Raw genomic sequence first — 8,232 nt, forward strand, 5'->3', positions numbered from 1 at the left:
GTGCATCAACTAAGAGGTTGGTTAAGTGGATGAGACTAGCAGCAGCATTCACAAGAGACTAAAAGGTGAGTTTTGCCTGTGTAGAGGTAGGCCAATGAGGAGGGAGTTGCAATATTCGAGGCAAGAGATAACAAGTCAGTGGATGAGTAGCTTTGACAGTCATGGGTCAGGTAATGCACTGCAATTTTACTAGAGGAATTGAGAACAAAGCACTGCTTAGACACAATGGCCATTTTAAGTGTTCCCAAATAAAAGCAAATCTTCACTTTTTGAGTTCAAGTCCACTTTAAATGATGCTATGTCTAAAGGCAACTAAAAGTCCTTTTGTCTGCAGTCTAGCAAAGAAAAAAGATTTATATGTCAGAAATAAAGGCAATTAGAAAGTTACTGTTAAATAAACTGTTACATGACAAAACTGAAGGGGTTATATTTTTCAACTCTACTATAAAAATGTAACCTATCCCCCAAACAGGTTCATTTAAAAAAAAATATTTCAATCCATATGATTTTATTTAAACAATACGCTGAAAATAATTGTATCTCTGCTCCCTCATATCACTCACCATTGTCTCCAAACCTGCCTAGGTAATTATTCCGTGTTTTTTCCTTTGTTGCAGAACTTTTAATTTACCTCATTTTACATAAACAAGCCTGCTCATCCACACAGGCCTCGGAGACCCAGAGCAACATTTTCAATTAACATTTTATAAGTAGAAAGATTTATTCCCAGTCAATCCAGGGGCAGGTTGGGGCATGAGAGAAGTTACAGAGAGAAATCCTTGCAGGGTAAACATGATGGAAACGTGGATGAGATCAGAGCTCATTTGGAATGCAAATGAAAGGGGCTTATATCAAGATAATGCTTCTCCCTCGCACCTTCCACTGAGGTGTAAATGACTAATTACTCCTTGACACAGTGCTACCTTTATAATTAGAATGAGGTCCTGTATTGTAGATTCAGCACCATTGATTAAAATTGCTCATATGGTTTGAAGTCTCTTTAAATCCTTGCTCCCAATTTATCTGAAATGCAATAAACCCAAAGCAATCTTTTATACCTTTCTGCTATTTACATTTTAAAAGAGAACACCAGAAATAACCTAAGATGCATTTGTAAAATGAGCGTCTGCAAGGTTCTGGGCCTGTAGGAGACAGGTCAGGCTATACACAGAACAATACAACTATTTGCAAGCACAAGCAGTAAACTGTTTCCACATTTTACATTTAAACAAAGGTTTCTGTTGCATACATTTGCAAACACATGTGAATATACAATGTTACCTCAAGGCCAAAGAGTGGTCCATAACTCAAAGCTATCTAAACTCCTGAGTTGAGACATATTTATAGAAATGTAAAAAAATGAGAAGAGGAGGTAGGAGCTTGGGGGTAGCCTTATCCTCCTTAGAGGAACAGCAACACACCAAAAGCCCAGATTGACTCAAGGCAGCTGAAGATCCGCAGTGTGTGTCTGCACCAAATCTTATGTTTTTAAATCTGTGTGACATGGACACTTCTTTTTAGCTGTCCAGTGTCGGGATCCTCTCATGAGCCAGAAGAGAGTCTTCAGGCGACAGCGTCAGTCAGGGGACCAGCCTATGTGGGCACAGTACTGAATTTCTGGTCCCCTGCACGCAGTATGGGGCCCAGACTGCAGAGTAAAATGAGTATAAAAACACTCCATAAAAAGCTTAAATGGGTTAGAGGTGGAAGAAAGGGGTTTAGGTATTGCCCCGGAGATGGGCTTTAACCTAAAATGTCGAAACAGCTTAATTAGGATTTTTGTGCTGGGTAGATAGGAAGTGTCCTGGGGAATTATTGTATTGTGTTTCATAGGACAGCAAACCCTGCACTCACATGGAAAGCATGCACACTTTCTCTGAATTGATTAGTTACTGTCAGCACTTGGACTCTGCCAGATCATGGCAACTACACTGATATTATGTACATTTATTTGCAATTTTTATTCTAAAGAGTATTTGACAGGTAAATAGCAATACAATTAAATCTTGATTAAGATTGCCTATTTTAAGAGAGGTTAATGGAGCTGCAAGCCTGACTGTTTGTTGACACCATATAATGTCAGAATTTGACAGTAAAAAAAATAAAAGCCTGACCACTCTGGAACACAATGTTTGTGGTGTGAAACGTCCCCAAGCTAATAAAAAAAAAAACCAAAAAAAACCCCAGCTCCGGAACGCGGCAAAATCACAATACAGAACAACCATGTGAAATGCAATGCACTGCACTCTCGATCTGATCCAGACCTGGTCCAGAAAATGGTGTGAACCTGCCCTGAATAGACTTATAATTCTGTAAATTGTTTAACATGGACATATTGTACACATTAGGTTATTAAAAAAGAGCACACGGTAGTTACCATTAGCATAACACACAATAAGATTGTAAGAAAGTATATACATTTGGGAAGTTAAGAATGATTCAAGACTGAGTAAACCTTTCCAACTGGTCTGGTCAATCAGGTCCTATATTCTATCATATTTTACAGCCATGCAAAGGTTTTTGGTTGCTTATGAGTCAATGACACTCGCCTCTCCAAAAAGAAACTGGAAAAAACCCGTGTAGTCTTAAAAAGTTTGTTTTGGATAGAGTAGGAGACCTATTTTTTTTGCTGTTTGTGTCCTGCTGGGGAGATTTCCTTACTGGGGAAATATCAGTAAATGTGAGAGAAATTCCCCTTTTAGACAGTTGTCACCTGAATGATTGGATGACTGACCCGCGGCCCTTACTGTGGTGACAATTCTAAAATTTTGGATTGCCCTTAATTTTCTGGCTCTTAGGGGTCTATTCACTAAACTGGTACCGAGCAGAACAGAAAAATTGTTTAAAAGAAAAAAAAATTTAATAGAAAACGATTGTGCGGAGCTAGCAGTGACAGCTAGCTCCGCCCAAATGTTTTCTATTGGCCGGCGGTTCTGCTGCAGTCAAAAAAAAAGAAAAAGAAAACTCTCCCGGGCGCTCTGGGAGTCTCCTGCTCCCGGCCGCCAAGGAGAGAAATACTGCTCTTTCTTTTTTATTCTTTATTCTGACACGAACCCGTGTCCGAATAGAAAAAAGAAAAACAATTTTGGCCATAGGAATGCATTGCTAGATTCCTATTGGCTATTTCAATTTGCAATAGCCAATAGCAAACTAGCTATTGTACCCGCCCTCTGCTGCTGTCAATCAGTAGTGGTGGACCTGATGGAGAACTGCAGCAGAGGGCGGGTGCAATGCTAGTTTGCCATTGGCTATTGCAAATTGAAATAGCCAATAGGAATCTAGCAGTGCATTCCTATGGGCAAAAAAATGATTAATTTTTTTCTATTCTGACACGGCTCCGTGTCAGAATAAAGAAAAAAAAAGAAAAAGCAGCGTTTCTCTCCTTGGCAGCCAGGAGCGGGAGACTCCCGGAGCGCCAGGGAGAGTTAGGCTGTCTGGAGATCAGTGTCTGATCTCTCTGCATGTTGCTGTAGCCAGCCGTAAGATCACGGCTGGCTCCGCCCAGCTGTCAGAAGCAGGCTGTCGGCCAGCTTCGGCTTTCAGCGCGGCTCAGCCGAGGCATATGCGTTCGGCTCAACTGAGCCGCTCGGCCACGTTCGGGAGCTGTATGGGCTATAGTGAATAGCCCATACAGCAGCCCTTCAGTTCTACTGAACTGAAGGGGTCCTGGGGGCGAAGCTAGCCGAAGGATCGGCCGAAGCTGCGGCTAGATCCTTCGGCTGCTTCGTAAATAGGCCCCTTAGTCTTTGAAACAAATAGAAGCATTAAAAGGAACACAGGCATCAATAAAACATCACAGAGGGTCTAACTGAACCATTTATTTTGGATTATTAACTATCCAAAAAAATAAAATGTTTTGCCTTTACTTACATTTTTCCTCTATCAATGTACATCAATTCATCCTTGCGAGACTGTATGCTTACCCAGAACCTGCTGTATTTTCTGTACTAATTTACTGCATGCATCATGTCTTCCTGGAGGTAAATCAGCTCACTACATTGTTTAACCTTAAAGGAGAACTATGGGGTCAGTGTTTTTCCCCATAGTTCTCCTTAGGGTAACGGGAGGACACAAACTAGCGTCCTCCCGTTACCCTAAGCTCAGAATACCGCGAGCTATAGCTTGCGGTATACTGAAACGCTGCAGCCGGAGCGGATCCCGACTTAGATGTCGAGATCTGCCCAGCTGCGTGAGTGACAGCTGGCTCTGCCTATCTAGAGGCAGAGCCAGCTGTGCCCGCCCCCTCCCCCGTCCGTTCCGCCAGTCAGCGCTGGCAGATCGGAGCGGGGGAGGGGAATCCAGCCCCTCCCCCTGTCACGGCAGAGAGCCATGAAAGGATCGAGAGGTGAGCGAACCCGGTATGTGTTCGCCCACCTCCCGATCTACTGAGCCGACCTGTGACAGTCTCATTGTCACAGGTCGGCTAGAACTATGAGGTGAGTGGAAATCACTAACCTCATAGTTCTCCTTTAAAAAGTAAATTGAGTCCAAGGTTTTTATTTTAGATTTGGATAGAGTAGGGAAGGGTTAAAACCCCTGCCAGGTCATTTTTTGCTGTCTGTGTACCATTGGGTATTTTTTTTTCTCTCACTTCTTGTCCCAGATTATTTTTCAATTCTATTTTTTGGATGATTAAGGTCAACAGTCACTTTTAACTGCTTACCCATCCATAGCAAACTTTTTTTTTTGTTTCAAGGTCTTCTTTGCATTTCAGATATATTTGGGAGCAATGATTTGAAGAGACTTCAAACCATATGAGCAATTTGAATCAATGGTGCTGAATCTACAATACAGGACCTCATTCTAATTATAAAGGTAGCACCATGTCAAGGAGTAATTAGTCAATTACACCCCAGTGGAAGGTATGAGGGAGAAGCATTTTCCTGGCTCATCTCATGTCGGCATACCTATGGGTCAGCTCCTCCCCCCTGACCCCACAGGACCACCTTTAAACCAGCCCCTCCCCTAGTACCTGTTCTCTTTTTTTCCTCGCTCCAGGACATGATTGTTTTAATCCTCCCTGCCGTTTTTCCCAGCCGGGTTCAGCCTCTCCCGAGTTGGAAGACCCCTACGCTGGTAGTAAAGCTCCTTGGAGCGGGTACCCGTGGTGCAGGGTTGCAGACTACTGGGACGTCATGGGTTAGCGTAGCATTTCTGTTTCCTATGTCTTTCTTCCACCGCGAGTATCGCTGCGTCTATGTTCCTTCTGCGCATGCGCCGGCGTCTGCTCGGGTTACTATGGTGACGGCGGGACGCTAGCAGCGCGCATGCGCGGTAGGTTTGTTCGCGGCCGGGCGTCCCGGACGCCCCTATCAGCAGGCAGCACTGGGTATTTATACTACAGGGACACAGAGGATATCCTGCTGGTAGCTGCTGTTTTCTGCCGGTTTCCGTGCTGGTATTGCTGCTGTGGGTGACTGTTGGTGAGTCTGTTTTGCTTTCTAGGGCTGGGGGCTCCTGTGTATTGTTCCTGTTGCTATTGTCTTCTATGTATCTTCAGCTTCCTTCGCTAGTATGAGCTCCCCTCGTCCGGTCTCTGATGCACTGAAGCCTACTGAGAGGTAGGGAGGCACAACGCAGTGAACTGTTAAAAGAGTGGCAGTAATAGCGGATGTACCGTAATGTTTCCTTTGCCTTGCAGGAGTAAGAGCCCTGGGCACAAAAGATCTGGGAAACGCAAGGAACGGAGACGCTCGTCCACATCGGATTCTTGTCATGAGCGTTCTCCAGGGCGCCGCAAGCACCATCTTAGGACGCATGCAGGACATGCTTCTCCTCCATCAAAAAGTCAAAGCTTCCCACCGGTGGAGGCCTGGCGTGCCACATATCCCTGCCTCTGGACAACTCAGTGGCTTTCAAAGATGTGATGGACCGCCACATAGATGCAGATTTAAAGAAGATCTACTCTGCGGCCGGGTGGGCTTTACGCCCCGCCTTGGCACTCACTTCACTGTCAAAAGCCTTGAAGGTTTGGGTTTCCACCGTGGATGTCGCTCTTAAATCAGGCTTGGAGAGCACGCAAATAGTGCCCGCCCTAGAGGAGCTGAATCTCTCTGCGGATTTCCTGGCTGAATCTTCTATTGACCTGGTCCGCCTTTCTTCTAAATTAATAGGTCATTCAGTGACGGCGAAGCGAGCATTATGGCTGCGGCATTGGACTGCGGATGCGGCCTCCAAGCAGGCATTGTGCTCTATCCCTTATGATGGAAAGAATCTCTTCGGGAAGACATTAGAGGACGCCATTAAGAGGGTGACGGGAGGCAAATCAGGCCTCCTTCCGCAGGGATTTAGACGGAAGCAGCAGTCCTTTTGGGCCCAGTCAGGGGTCGCAGAGGTTTCGGGATGCAAGAACATACAGACCCGGTAGGCAGTTTTCCAGGCCCCAGTGGAGGGGAGCTCAGTCGTCTCTATTGCGGGATGTTAAAGCAAAAGCCGGTCAAGCAGCCAAAACAGCGACAAGCAATTTTGAAGGTGCGCACACCCAGGTTGCCCCAGTAGGTGCGAGGCTCTAGGCCTTCAAGGGCGCCTGGGTGGCAGGAATAGAGGATGCTTGGTTCAGAACTATTGTCAACAGCGGCTATCACATAGAGTTCAGGACTCTTCCCCCACCGTGTTTTGTAAACACACTGTTACCACGGGAGCAGTTGAAGAGAAGATTACTGCTCGACTACGTCACGGAGTTGTTAGCCAAAAAAGCTGTTGCCCTGGTGCCCCGGGGAGAATGGGGTCAGGGTTTCTACTCCCCCATTTTTCCAGTAAAGAAGTCCTCCGGAGGCTTCCGTCCAGTGCTGGACCTGAAGAGGTTGAATGCCTTTATTCACGTGAGGTCGTTTCGCATGGAGGCAGTCCAGACCATTATCTCGGTGGTCCAACGGGGGGACTGGATGATCTCCGTAGATTTGGAGGACGCTTATCTCCATGTGCCGATCGCGGTGGGTCATCAGAGGTATCTCCGTTTCGCGATAGCGGGCCATCATTTCCAGTTCTGTGCTCTACCTTTCGTCCTGTCGACAGCTCCACGAACCTTCTCGAAGATGTTAGTAGCAGTTATAGCTCTGCTCCGGCTCGAAGGTGTCAAGATATTTTACTATTTAGACGACATCTTGGTGCTGGGGAGGTCGAGCCAAGCTTTACTGGCACATCGCAATCTGGTCCTGACGACCCTCGGCCGCTTCAGCTGGTTGATCAATGCCAAGAAGAGTCATCTCGTCCCGACTCAGAGGATGGAGTATTTGGGGGTCATTCTGGACTCCAAGCAGAACCGAGTGTTCCTTCCAGAACGTCAGAGAACGGAGATTTCCGCCTGTGTCACCAAGGTCATCACCTTATGGGCCTTGCAGGTCCTACTGGGGACTGGTCCTACTGGGGATGTTGTCCTCATGTATCCCAGTGGTACAGTGGGCAAGGTGGCACATGCGGCAGTTCCAAACATGTTTTCTGCAGCAGTGGAACCACGCAGCATTGGGACAAAAGATCATTATGCCTTCAGAAATGCGAGACAATTTGTGCTGGTGGAAAGAATCCCCGTGCCTCTCTCAAGGACTGCCTCTTGGGCTAGGTGCCTGGGTCACTCTGACTACAGATGCCAGCCTGCCGGGCTGGGGAGCGCACTGTTTAGGACATCAGATTCAGGGTCGGTGGGAAGGCCCGGTGTCAACACAGTCCAACTGGTTGGAACTAAAAGCAGCCTCTCTGGCTCTGAGGGCTTTTCAACCCCTGCTTCAGCACCAACAGGTCAAGGTGATGATGGACAACCAGACAGCGGTCTCTTACATCAGAAGGCAGGGCGGGACCAGGAGCCTACCCCTCCTGTGCCTGTCGAACGAAATCTTCTCGTGGGCCGAGAGCTACCTCCCGGGAGTGGAGAATGTATTGGCGGACCATCTGAGCAGAGTGTTTCCAAGCAACGGAGAATGGGAATTGAACCCGAGATACTTGAAACCAGTGTTCCGGAAGTGGGGCACACCCCTAGTCGATCTAATGGCGACACGGCAGAATGCCAAGCTGCCCCAATTTGTGTCCAGGCACAACTGTCACGAGGCAATAGCCCAGGATGCATTCTCCATAATATGGGACTTCCCTCTGGCATATCTTTTTCCTCCTCTACAATTGGCACTCAAGGTTGCCTCTGCCTTCCATTCAGACTGGGAGATCATTTTACCCAGTTGTGGAGGTCTGCCACAGAGTGCAGGTGTGGACCAATTGCTCGCCTTGGACTTGGTCGTCCTCCTA

Source organism: Nanorana parkeri, unplaced genomic scaffold (assembly GCF_000935625.1).
Source record: "Nanorana parkeri isolate BGI_ZX_2015 unplaced genomic scaffold, ASM93562v1 scaffold1033, whole genome shotgun sequence".
Lineage (NCBI taxonomy): Eukaryota > Metazoa > Chordata > Amphibia > Anura > Dicroglossidae > Nanorana > Nanorana parkeri.